Consider the following 12,735-nt stretch of genomic DNA (forward strand, 5'->3'; position numbering starts at 1 on the left):
CTATTTGCCCCACTGAAGGACTCTGTATTCACCACTAATAGGCCCTGCATGCTTTCCAGAGTCAGCAGTGATATCCTCCTGTTCTTCATCAGCTCCCTGATGACATTCTGCCTTTTGAGGTACTTTTTCTCTTGAATAACTTCTTTTCTAGTGTATCTATGATTACCCCGAAGTGGAGAATTGACTGTGTTGGTGTAAAGATACCCGATCTCACGAGAACATCGTAGAGATACGGAAGCAAGTACATTCCTGATGTCTTGAAAATCAGGATTAGGTTGACCTACAGCTTAGAGAAAACACTCGGTGCGGTCACAAGGCCAAACAGGAGGGCTCAATACTGGTAGTAATCTTCCCAGAACTAGATAATCTGTGGTGTGGTAGGTAGATGGATACATGAATGTATGCCTCAGTGAGGTCCAAAAGTGTTTAGGAAGTGTTTAGGAATCCTGAAGGGATTCTGCGATGGAGCAGAACATTTCCATGCAAAACGTTTTGTTTGTTTTTAGCTTGATGTACCTGCTTGTGAACCTCAGGTCCAGGATTGCTCTCCGATCCCCATTTGGTTTTGGAACCGGAAGAAGAAAAAGAGTACACTTCAGCGGAGCACTCTGAAATGGGAACTACTTTGATTGCCTGAATGGAGAGAAGATGATTTTTACACAGATCAAAATCTATTTGGTGGATTGTACCTGAATTCCATCTTGTAACGTTGTTCCACAGCAGGGGTCCTCAAACTACGGCCCACGGGCCAAATCCGGCCCGGAGATGATTTTTATCCGGCCCGCCGGGTGTTTTTCCCTCCAGCTGCCTGTCACTTAGCAGCCGACTCCCTGCAGTGCGCATGTGTGAAATTTGAGCTGCACTCTCTGACTTCCCGCCTTTTCTCCGCCTCTTCATTCTTCCTCTCAGCCTCTGGCGTGATTGGAGGGATAACGAGTGTGCCTGTGCAAAGCCAGCGGCTGCCTGATCGAGGTTAAAAACAAGCTAGGGTTTTTTTTTTACGTTAGGAGAGCCTTTTTTAAAGTTAGGAGAGCCTTTTTTCTTAAGTTGGTAAGTTGGCTTGAGCTTAGAGTGGCAAGGGGAAATTGAGGTTTGCAAAGCAGCACAGGGTCTGCAGCGCACAGCGGCTGCCCTAGAAAAACTCTGCTCTTGCAAGGATTTTAATCTTTACCCCTCCCCTCCCCCCCCTTCCTGTCGGATCTTTTTTGCCAAGCTCTCCATTGTCAGCCGCCTTCCTCTGAAGAGAGACCCGGTCCCCCCCCCCCCATCACATTTTTTTTAACATTAGGAGAGCCTTTTTTTGAAGTTGGTTAGTTGGTTGGGGTGGTTTCTAGGTGGGTGGCATCACAATGATAATGCAAATGGTCAGTGCTCAGAGGAAATGAAAATGGTCAGTGCTCAGTGTTATTGCATGGGAACTTAATCCAGCTCTGCAGACAGCCAAGGAGTAGGAAACCCAATTTAATTGACAGTAGAAGAAGAAGAAGAGTTGGCTCTTATATGCCGCTGTTCTCTACCTGAAGGAGTCTGAAGCGGCTTACAATCCCCTTCCCTTCCCCACAACAGACACCCTGTGAGGGAGGGGAGGCTGAGAGAGCCCTGAGATTACTGAAGAAGAAGAGTTGGTTCTTATATGCCGCTTTTCTCTATCCAAAGGAGGCTCAAAGTGGCTTACAGTCGCCTTCCCTTTCCTCACCCCACAACAGACACCCTGTGAGGGAGGGGAGGCTGAGAGAGCCCTGATATTACTGAAGAAGAAGAGTTGGTTCTTATATACCGCTTTTCTCTACCCGAAGGAGACTCAAAGCAGTTTACAGTCGCCTTCCCTTTCCTCTCCCCACAACAGACACCCTGTGAGGTGGGTGAGGCTGAGAGAGCCCTGATATCACTGCTTGGTCACAACAGTTTTATCAGTGCTGTGGCGAGCCCAAGGTCACCCAGCTGGCTTCATGTGGAGGAGTGCAGAATTGAACCTGGCATGCCAGATTAGAAGTCCGCACTCCTAACCACTACACCAAACTGCATTTATATTCTGATTGCTATTCAGTTGTGTATATTGTTGTATGCTGTGTGCTGTGTAAGCCCTGGTTCACACTGTTGTGATCTCTGAGCAGTGCGAGTTCAGCCATGTTCTTGTATGGCTGAAATCACATTAAATCTCAGGAACCATGCACTCAAAATGGGAACCATCTTTGGCAGCACTTATGTCTGTGAACAGACTTTTTCCAGAATGAAACATCTGAAATCTTCAACCAGATCTAGACTAATTGATGCACACTTGCATCACTTGTCACGACTAGCAGTGACAAATATGGAACCAGACATTGACCATCTCATTAGCCAAAAGCAGGCCCATAGTTCCCATTAAAATACTGGCAAGTTTGTTGATTTAACTTTACTTGTTCTTCATTTTAAATATTGTATTTGTTCCCGTTTTGTTTTGTTTTTAACTTCAAAATAAGATATGTGCAGTATACATAGGAAATTGTTCAGTTTTTTTTTAAAAAAAACTATAGTCTGGCCCTCCAACGGTCTGAGGGACAGTGAACTGGCCCCCTGTTTTAAAAGTTTGAGGACCCCTGTTCCACAGTATTGATTTCCTAGTTGTCTACCTGTGGAATGTTCCATTTTTCTTTGAATAATGTCAGGCAACCTCCCACAGCTGGCCTGCAGTCATGCTCTAGGCTGGGAGCTGTTCTCTATCTATCTTGTCACTTCTGTTACCCATTTCATCTGGGGCAAAAGTTGCCTCTTCTTTGCCCCCTTTGGAAGTGTGACCACAATCCTCTGCAATTGTCTTGGCAAAGGTGCTGTAGAGCACCTTGCGTGTAAAAGGAACCAGGGGAAGGTCTGTTATCAGTGTTGTGTCTCACGTATCTAGGCATCATTCCTATCCTTTGTTTTGATGAGGATACATTCCAGGGCCTCTCCAAATAGATGATCTCCCACAAGGGATAGGTTGTCATGATAGTTTTTTGATTTTACCTCTGCAGGCCATGCTTTTAGCCAAAGAAACCTGCTTGCTGCAGCTGTGGACACCATGGCACTGGAATTAAATATTATGCTGTTCAGGGTTGCATCTGCCATGAAGGAGGCAGTCTTTTAAGAGTCTATTGACTCCTTCAAGAACCCTGGCACTGTCAGCTGGCAACTGCTGTATCAAGTTTCTTGCCCACACGATAACTGCTTTGTTCAGGATATAAGTTATTGTTACCGCTCTTACCATCATAACAATTGCCTCACGCGCTCTGCGGAGTCCCACTGGATCTCTAATGTTTCCCTCTCCATCCTTAGAGACTACACCTGGAGAGTGGATGGCCACCACAGAGGCACTGATTGAAGACACCTGAAGTACTTCTTCACCATATTTGTGAAGATTGCAAAGACTTTTAATAAACAAAGGAAACTGATGTTAATTAAAGGTTTTTCTTTATTTTTTCACTCTTATCTCATTTTTGGGGGGGGAAAAATAGAGGGAGAGGTGCAATTTTGGGGCAGCCTCTGGGGTAGGGAAGTAGTCCCTACATCCACAGCTGCCCTGCTCTTTTTAGTTTGGCTTGCCTGTGTATCAGGCTCTTCAGATTGTTTTAAATTGACCGCTGCTATGGCTAACATGTATTGGTAACCATCTTGTTTAAGGAACCTGCCAAATTGATCTGGAACAAAGAAAATCTGAGTCAATTTAAGGGTTTTCTGCACTATCAGAGGAGTCATAATGCACAGATGCACAGGATCCCCTCTTCCTGGCAGCTTTGTTGGCCAATTATGGGAACACTCATGGCCACAGCCAATATTAGACTCTTGCCCATAAGAGCTAGTCGAGTAATGTGGGGAGCCTTCCCCTTCAGATATGTGACCCTCATTCTGACAAAAAAAATCCAATTTCTTGTCTCATGGTTTTACAAAAGATAACATTTCATCACTGAAGAGGTTTTTATCCACCTGACTCACGTCCACGGTGTCTTTTGAAGCCACAGCAGGATCTGGTGCTGCAGCTGCACCTTGCTCAGCTCTGCTGGCATCATCCTTGGCTGTGCTCTTTTTATGGCACCCAGGCTGGTCTGGCCGTTTATAAGAAGTCCGGCAGGAAGAAGAGCTGCTCTCACCCAAGGCAGGTGTTTTTGGGCCAGCTGACTTTTTCGTGCTTTCTTCACCTTGGTTGGAGCACTCACCAGGCCTGTTGCTTCTCTTTCCAAGGCCCCTAAGAGAGCCTAGAGGTCTCCTGAGAATTCCTCCTGAGAAGAATTCTTCATTGTCCCAGAAGGACTCAATCAGGAATGAAAGGAGTTTAGCTGCGATGAAAAAGGCTCTCAAATTGGCTGCCACAGCTCTTTGCCACCAAAACGCCACTAGTGTGCCTTCTCCTACCATTCTCACTAATCTTCCCTCCATCATCAGCCACTGATCTGAATAACAAATAATGAAGCTGGAGGTGAGGGGAGAAGGGACGGGTGGGAGGAAAGAAAGAAAGAAAGAAGACTAGAAAAATTGAGAGAAAAAGATTTAGAGAAATGAAAGCAGAGATCTCTGTCTATGCTGTCTCCCTATCTCAAAGCAGGGGAAAGACTGGGGAATGAGATGCTGCATACAGGACAGGAAGTGAGGGAGTATGTTTTAATTAACCCCTGCCTCCCTGAGAAGACGAAGGGAAAACCCATCCTTGCAGACGTCCTCCGATCCTGGGGCCCTATGCAGCCACAGAAACATACCATACTTTATCAAACCAGGGAATGATCAAGTATATGTACTTCCCAAGCAGTTCTAAATGAGACTGATGTTTGCAGGACAACAGCCTTCCACTCTGCCTTCTTTATTGGATTCTCTTCCAGTGTACACTTATCTGGTAACTCCTCAGGCTATTTAAGCAGGTAACCCCATCACCTGCCCTATTAACATTCTCCGGTAGACCCCTGGGTTTCGGTTTCCTGCAGCTGTCAAGGAAAAACACAACATTTCAGTACTCAAGCAGCGATTCTTAGCTGTCACTTGGGGCTCGGTCTCCCACATCTACCCCACCCCTCTGTTGCTTGGACTCCGAATCAACACTGAGAACAAACAGTGCTCTCTCTGCAACTTTCTCCTCCCCTTTCCTCCCCAAAAGCCTATTTTCCAATCAGCTCTCACTTCCAGCTCATGGGCAGGCTCTGTATGTGGACGAGCCTTGGAAGGCCACTCCTAGGGTCAGCGGGATGGCTTCCACTAGGAATAACTTGAATTGCTATTTGGTTGCTTATTCTCTTGAATTTTATAGTATATAGCTGTAGGGTTTATAAGCTTCATAGAATATCCTTCCAATATTAGTACAGTCCATTGCATTTTCTGCTCCTGGCTCTCTCTCTTTTGGGGAGTCCACCTGGTCTAGCATTCTAGATCAATTCGATTTACCATCTCCTCAGTCTCCATCATTTCACCCCAAATACCATGGTATCTGTGCATACATATACGTCAAATACCTTGCCTTGGGGTCAAGAGATCCACCTATAAAGGCCATAGTAGCCCGTTCATTCTTTTGTAAGAGTTCCTTCACCCTTGCTCATTTTAATCATTATTAGAAAATAAAATCCATTAAATAGTCTGGGATACTTTGAGACTCTGGACGGACTACTACTAAATCAGCAACACTCCTTTACAATGAGAAGCAGCTGAACTGAAGCCTGTGTCAAGATTTTACAGATGAACAGAAAACAGTAAGTATACCTGTGGTCAAGTCGAAACTATTTCAGTCATTTTGATGCTCACCAACTATTTGAAAAATGAAAACACTATACATTATATAAAGCTACTACTTTCCCACCCCCCTATATGTATTCTGTTTTACCTAACTAAAAAGCAACCACCTTTGGGTTCCATTTTTTAATATGCTTTGCAGTTGAATGGGAACAATATGATTGGCAGGAGGTGCTTTGTTGCCGGCCAGAACAGCACGACAACACAGTATGCTGCTCATAAGAGCTAATGCTAACAAGGACAGAAAACCTAATGTTTTCAAGACAAAACTGGGAACAATGAAATCTAATGACAGAACTGGCAGAAAGACTAGGTCCCCTCCCAGCAATTTTTCATGGTTCTGGAAGAAAAACTCTTTAGCTCCACAGGATCAGAAAGAACATATCTGCAAGCAAGCAACCCCACAGGGTTTGATTCCATAGATCATTCCAGACTTTGGCATAAATTGGCAAACGGAAATATTGATAGGTTACTTTGTATATTGATGGATCCTCATTCCAATCTCACAGTCAGTCAGGTCTCCTTCACAAACCCAATTTACAGATCCAATTCCTTTGAGAACGGGCATCAAACAGGGGATACCTTTTAGCCCCTTTTCTGTTTAATTTTTATATTAACAATATTGCTCAGGCCCTGGATTCCAACAACTTCATTCCACCATCTTTAGTTAGTTGGAAAATCCCAGTACTGCTTTATGCAGACAATATGGTCATCTTGTCCCTTTCCAGAGTTTGATTGAGAAATATGCCATCTAGGCTGGCTACTTACTGCAGGGAAGACCATTTGGTAATTAATTATAATAAAACAAAAATAGTCTCTTTCGGCAACCATAGGGCTAAATTTCACTGGTTTATTAACTCCCTTGAAATATCTTAGCATTGCATTGGAATCTTTTTTCATGGCAGGCACATTTAAATGCCAACATCTTACAGGCACATTGTTTAATGGGTGCCATTATAAAAATCTTTTATGCCAATGGTGGCCAGTTGGTTGCTCCTGCACTAAAGGTCTTTCACGGTAAGATCATATCACAACTTCTATATGGTGCAGAGATTTGGGAATGGCAGGAAAAGGTTTTGGATAAATTTGAAAGTTGTCCAAAATACCTTCTTCAAGAAATTTTTGGGTCTTCCTCAAGGCATATCAGCTGCCTTCCTCAGAACAGAGGTTGGGTTCCACCTATTACCTCCAGAGTGTACATGAAACTCATGAAATTCTATTTATCACTTATTAATAGACCTGAGATCCACCTAGTCAAACTTTCAGTTTTATTTAGAAAGGAACTACTGGACAACTATGGTTTCCCCAATCTTGCATTTATAAGGATCCCTCCCTCCCCCGATTCGATGAAATCTGGGAATTTTGTAAAATTCAAGATTGGGTTTATGAGAAAGATGCCTTATGTCAGTGGTCCCCAACCCCTGGTCCGGAGACCGGGACCGGTCCGTGGATCAGTTGGTACCGGGCCGTGGCTCCTCCTCGTCCTCCTCCCCAGCTGCTGCCTTGGGCTGCCCTGCCACTCTGCCACTGGCTCACCTTTGGTGCTCTCCGGTGGCCGGCCATGGCTGGTGCTCCCCTCAGCGTGGCACTGCATAGCTGCTGCTGGTAACGTCCCCTAGTGGGCGGTGGGAAGGCAGGGGCACTGGCGGGAAAGAAAGTGGAGCAGGGGCTCAGGCGGCAGTGGCAATGTCCCTCGGCAAAAGACTACCTCCCCCAGGCCTCAGTAAAATTGTCAAGCGTTGACTGGTCCCCGGTGATAAAAAGGTTGGGGACCACTTATGTGACAGGGATCTGATCCAAAACTCTAAATTTTCCAGGTGGTATCTATCTCCAGATACCTATATGATATAACAAACGTCCATTTTAGAAAAGTTTTTACTTGTGTAAAGTTTCACACCTTCCCTCCTGCATACTTGCATAGCGATTTAATTGGGTCCTACCAGATTGTCAGGTGTGCCCTTGCAGGCTTAACCTTATCCACTACTTCCGGTTTTGCCCTCTATACAATGACATTCAAATCAGGTTGAATACTGTACGGTCCACTATCTCTGGATCTGATGATGATAAAATAATATTTCTCGGCATATGTTTTCCCTCCTGTCACTTTAATGGTTGCTAATTTAATTTCCTCATCCATTATTATTAGAAAAGAGTTCATTTCAAGTATGGCTGAGGAATCCATATTTTAGCTGATGTATAATTTGTTAATTTCACTTCATTTATTTTATTCTGCATTTGCAATTTTCTTATTGTGATCACCAGTTTATACTGTGACATACATGTGTATATATACATATATATTCATTTTACTGTTTTAATGCTTTGTTTGTATGATTGTTATGGCTTTGGCTTCAACAATAAATTTCAATTCATTCACAGGAAGTAGGAATGGCATTAAAACCATTACAGAAAAGTTACTTTCACCCATGTGCGCTTTCACGCAAATGATATAAGACATGCTTTATTGAACCATTATGCACGGGGGGAATAGCACACATTCGGGGTAGAATGGCGGCGACTAAAATCACCGATAACGCATGGTGCCGGCTGCAACCAGCCGCAGCTTCGGTGCATGTCGCCGAAAAAGCTGCGTTAGCGAAACGCGGAAGAAAGTGCAGTTTCCGGGTGACCGGGGCGCTACCAGAAGCGGTGCCTGGATCGCCGCGTGCATAATTGGTTACTCTGGGTTTTGCCGCCATTGCGCCCCGTCCCGTGCATAACCGGTGTGCTTCGCGTCTTCCCCCTTCGCATTTTCCATGTGCCTCGAAATCACCGTTTCGGCGACCATGCATAATGGCCCATACAAAGGAAAGCAAACCTTCAGAGAAATTGGTGTATAAACTGATCTTCAGTGACGCTGATACCTGTCAGGAACTGACAGTCTAGCAACAAGACTTCTGAATAAAAGAAAGCTTTATTGCATAGCAGTTCAGGATCCTAGACATCTCAAAGTCGAATCTGATAGATAGTTGAAATGCATCCCCTTTTACACACACATTCTCCTGCCCAAACCCAGCCGAGTTCCCAGAGGCTCGAAGCCCCTTCCTGCAGGTGCCAGTTCAGGCCAGTCTTCAGGCATTGAGATTTTCACAGAGTCGACTCGCAGAGATAATACAGTCTGGCAGAAATGTAACAGTTACTAAATCACTACACAAGCATCTCAGGGTTACATGGTTAAGAAAATACTGACACACAGAAACCCTGGAAAAAAACCAATTTACCGTATTTGCCGGCGTATAAGACGACTTTTTACCCCTAAAAAACATGACTCCAAGTGGGGGGTCGTCTTATACGCCGGGTGCACTTCAGTTGGGATAGACATAGCTGCCCATAGTGACCTCCTGATGCTCCCCCACTGCCCATAGTTTAAGGTGACCAGAATTAACGGACGCGGAGGTGGCGACGCTCCCCCCCCCCCCGCACTGAGCTCACCAACTCTGCTGCTGTCTTGTGAACTCCTCCCAGCTCGGAACTCGCTGGGTCCGCCAAACTTGTGCCTGTGTGCACGCCTCACCTCGCCATGGCAGCGACGGGCCCTCCCTCCCAGAAAATACTCTGAAGCGGGAGGGGGGAGAGAGAGAGAGAGCTCCCGATGGGCCGGCTGGGTGAGCCAGTGGCAAAGGAGTGGAAAGGAGGAGGATGCTGGGGAGGAGGGGAGGTGCCAGCCTCTGCTCCCCTCCCGCGGTTTCTGGTGTTTTGAAGCCGCCCCCATTCAGGAAGAGAGCACACACGGCCAGCCTGGCGCGCAGCCCTCCGCTCGCTTGCTCTCTCCCTCTGTTTGCAGTTTGCAGAGGAAGCTGTTTCAGTTCAATGCACAGAGCTCTGAGAGAGAGAGAGATGACTCTCGCCTTTTTTTGGGGAAGGGAGGTAATCACTAATCCGAGCATAGTTTCTTGCTTTCTTTTATTTTTTATTTGGTGTGTGGAAGAGGGGGTAAGTCTTATACGCCGAGTATATAACAAACTCTATATTTTGAGTGGAAAGGTTGGGGATCGTCTTATACGCCGGTCGTCTTATATGGTATATACAATATACAATATACAATTCATGCCACTGGTCAGTTTCAGTTTAATTTCTGTGAAAGAACACTTGCATAATATTATGGTTGGGGGTCACCACAACATGAGAAACTGTATTAAAGGCTCATGACATTAGGAAAGTTGAGAACCACTGCCCTAGCAGAAGAGAATTTCTTATATAAGTTCAGAACTAGCTTGGGAACTGCCTTTAAAGGTCCTTTCATTACAAATCCTTTCTTAAGAATCTAATTTCCTTTCCTTAATAGCTAACCTTCAGACCAAAGTCCTGCACTGGGAAGCTTTATACCATTTCCAAGGATGCTTGGGGGCCAAGGTTGCTATGTAAATATTAGTCTAGCTAATCACATTTTAGGTAAGTAATCAAGTAGACCAAAGGGAAGGGTACAAGATAACAAATGTTTCTGGAGGGAAAACATGCAGCATTTCTGGTATAACTGTATGAAACACTGACACTGTTACTTTGTCAAAGATTTGACATTAGAGATCCCTTTTAAGGCAATCACCGAGCAGAAGAATTGCTTGGTAGTCAACCGATTGAATTTAAACTATACAACGTGCAGCTACTTAAAAATTCTTCATCTGATGAATGAAACCACGACATTTCTTGAAAATACGTCAACAGCACGAATGTATACCTCTTGTTTAGGTCACTGAAGAATAATGAATTAGACTAATGGATTTTTTCTTTCTTTGAAACCCTCCTTTCCATGCTGCCTTGCATATTTGAAAGGAGCAGATATCTTAACCCCGCAGACTAAATAAAGCCATAAGGCTTGGGAGGAGGAGTTAGGGCGGGCTCTGTCCGGGATGAGGAAGGGTGCCGATTGTCCCCTTCCTCCGGACAGACAATCGGCGGGGCCAATCGTTGACGCGTCAGGCCGCCGGCACGTCGAACATGGCGGCCTGCCCAGGCCCAGCGACTGACCCGCCAGTGGCACTGGAGCCACCAGTGGCAGCGGAGCCGCCAGCGCTGATAGAGCCGCGATTGGCGGCGGCGAGGCCACGCTCGGAGGCGGAGCCATGGCCGCGATCACCAGTGGAGCAGCCAGCGCAGATGGAGCTGCGATTGCCGGCGGGTGAAGAGCCGCGATTGGCGGTGGCGGCGGCTGCAATTGCTGCCAGAGCCGCTACCACCCGCCTCGGTCTCCGCTGGGTGCGGTAGGCCGCGCCGCGGGGGGGGGCCCTGACTAACACCTAGCGCCCGCTGTATTTAAACAACAGCGGGCTTATTTTCTAGTTATTACATAAACTCCTGGGCTGTCTGGGGCAGGAAGCCATCAATATCTTTTCCCCAAGCATAGAAACAATTTTGTGCACTGTTTACCAAGATATTTTCAGGACTACCACAGTATACTAATAGCTTCCTTTTAACTTCACAAGAGTGTGATTAGCTCCAAGTCATCTTGATTTATGCACACCATTTGTAAGTTAATAAAACTGAGCATTGTGTTTGTGAATTCTGCATTTTCTTTAGTGAAAATTTATGAAGGAAAAGAAGAAGAATTGTTGGTTCTTCTATGCTGCTTTTCTGTACCAGGAGTCTCAAAGCGACTTACCGTTACCTTCCCTTTCCTCTCCCCACAACAGACACCCTGTGAGATAGTTAAGGCTGCTTGGTCATAACAGCTCTATGAGTGCTGTGGTGAGCCCAAGGTCACCCAGCTGGCTGCATGTGGGGGAGCGGGGAATCAAACCCAGTTCGCCAGATTAGAAGTCCATGCTCCTAACCACTACACCAAGCTGGCTCATTGGGCCTGTAATTTATTTACTCATTGTGTCTATACTTTAGCTCCATACATTCCACAACAGAGCTGGAACCCAGCCTCTTCTCTGTTCCCCCCCAAAAGCACTAATTAGATAAGCTTCATTCACAGTCATGTGGGCAACAGAAGGCAAAAGACTATGGGAGTGTATGAAGGAATCGTACGAAAGCTCAGCAATGCCAAAACAACAAATGATACAGGCATTACATCCTTCATGTACCTCTATTTTTCCATTTATTAGACAACTAGAAATGTACCTCTTTTGAGGAATAAGCATTTCTTGGTGCATGGGCAAAATTAAATTAGTGAGTATTCTATTACTTTTCTATCATATGAAGTTACTTTATGTAGAGTCAGACCACTGCTTCATCAAAGTCAGTAATGTCGATGATCAATAGCAATGTTTAGGTATAAACCTTTCAAATCATCAACTATCTGTTCCTTCTGTGATTCCAAGGAACAAAACTGGGATCTTCTGCTTCTAACGTGGATGCTCAGCAACTGAGCCATGGAAGTTCAGCTGTTTTAGGCTGCTTTCACATTTAGGGGTTTGAAAAGAGTATCAAGAAGCAGGATGTGGTTACAAGCTCAGTGTTGCCATGTTTTTTTGTAAAACATTTACATTTTTAGGAAGGCTATATGCATGACTTCCAAAGTAACTTAGGCTGTGAACACTCCTGAAATAGTTTTGAACTCACTCTCCTCCTGGAGCAAATTACCATGTACAATAAAATTACTGGAAAGGCAATTCATTACTAGAGAAGTCAACCTAAAGATTAACGTTTGCAAGAGCACCCTATCCTCGGCCTCATTCAAATGTGAGGAGAAAGAGGGGCTTTTCATACACAGACGGGTTGCTTGTCAACTGTGTGGATCTAGCTGACCTGCTGCCTTTGAACAATAAAAGGTAAGTTTATGTATGCATCATTCCCTTTCAACTTTGCCTCTTGCTCTAATCCTAATACAATTTCATGTCAGCCATTGACTTTTCATAGGCAGCCATAGCTACAAAGTTTCACTGCATGTGGGAAAACCAGGTTTAAGTCCTTACTCAGTAATGAAGCTCACTGGGTGACCTTGGGAAGTCAGTCTCCCAGCTGAAACTCCCTGATCTATGAATCTGAAATGTGGCTCTGCATTTTTTCAAAGATGGATGGGGCACAAAAGTAGCAAATAACTTTAATCTCACTGGAGGGGGGGGGTGT

General features: G+C 45.1%; 1 protein-coding gene across 3 annotated transcripts in view; it reads right to left on the reverse strand.

Annotated features, from left to right (window-relative positions):
* Positions 1 to 12,735, reverse strand: part of DAG1 (dystroglycan 1) — a 128,500-nt gene that overhangs the window by 50,852 nt on the left and 64,913 nt on the right. The gene's annotated exons all lie outside the window — the stretch shown is intronic.

Source organism: Paroedura picta, chromosome 3, assembly GCF_049243985.1.
Source record: "Paroedura picta isolate Pp20150507F chromosome 3, Ppicta_v3.0, whole genome shotgun sequence".
Classification (NCBI taxonomy): domain Eukaryota; kingdom Metazoa; phylum Chordata; class Lepidosauria; order Squamata; family Gekkonidae; genus Paroedura; species Paroedura picta.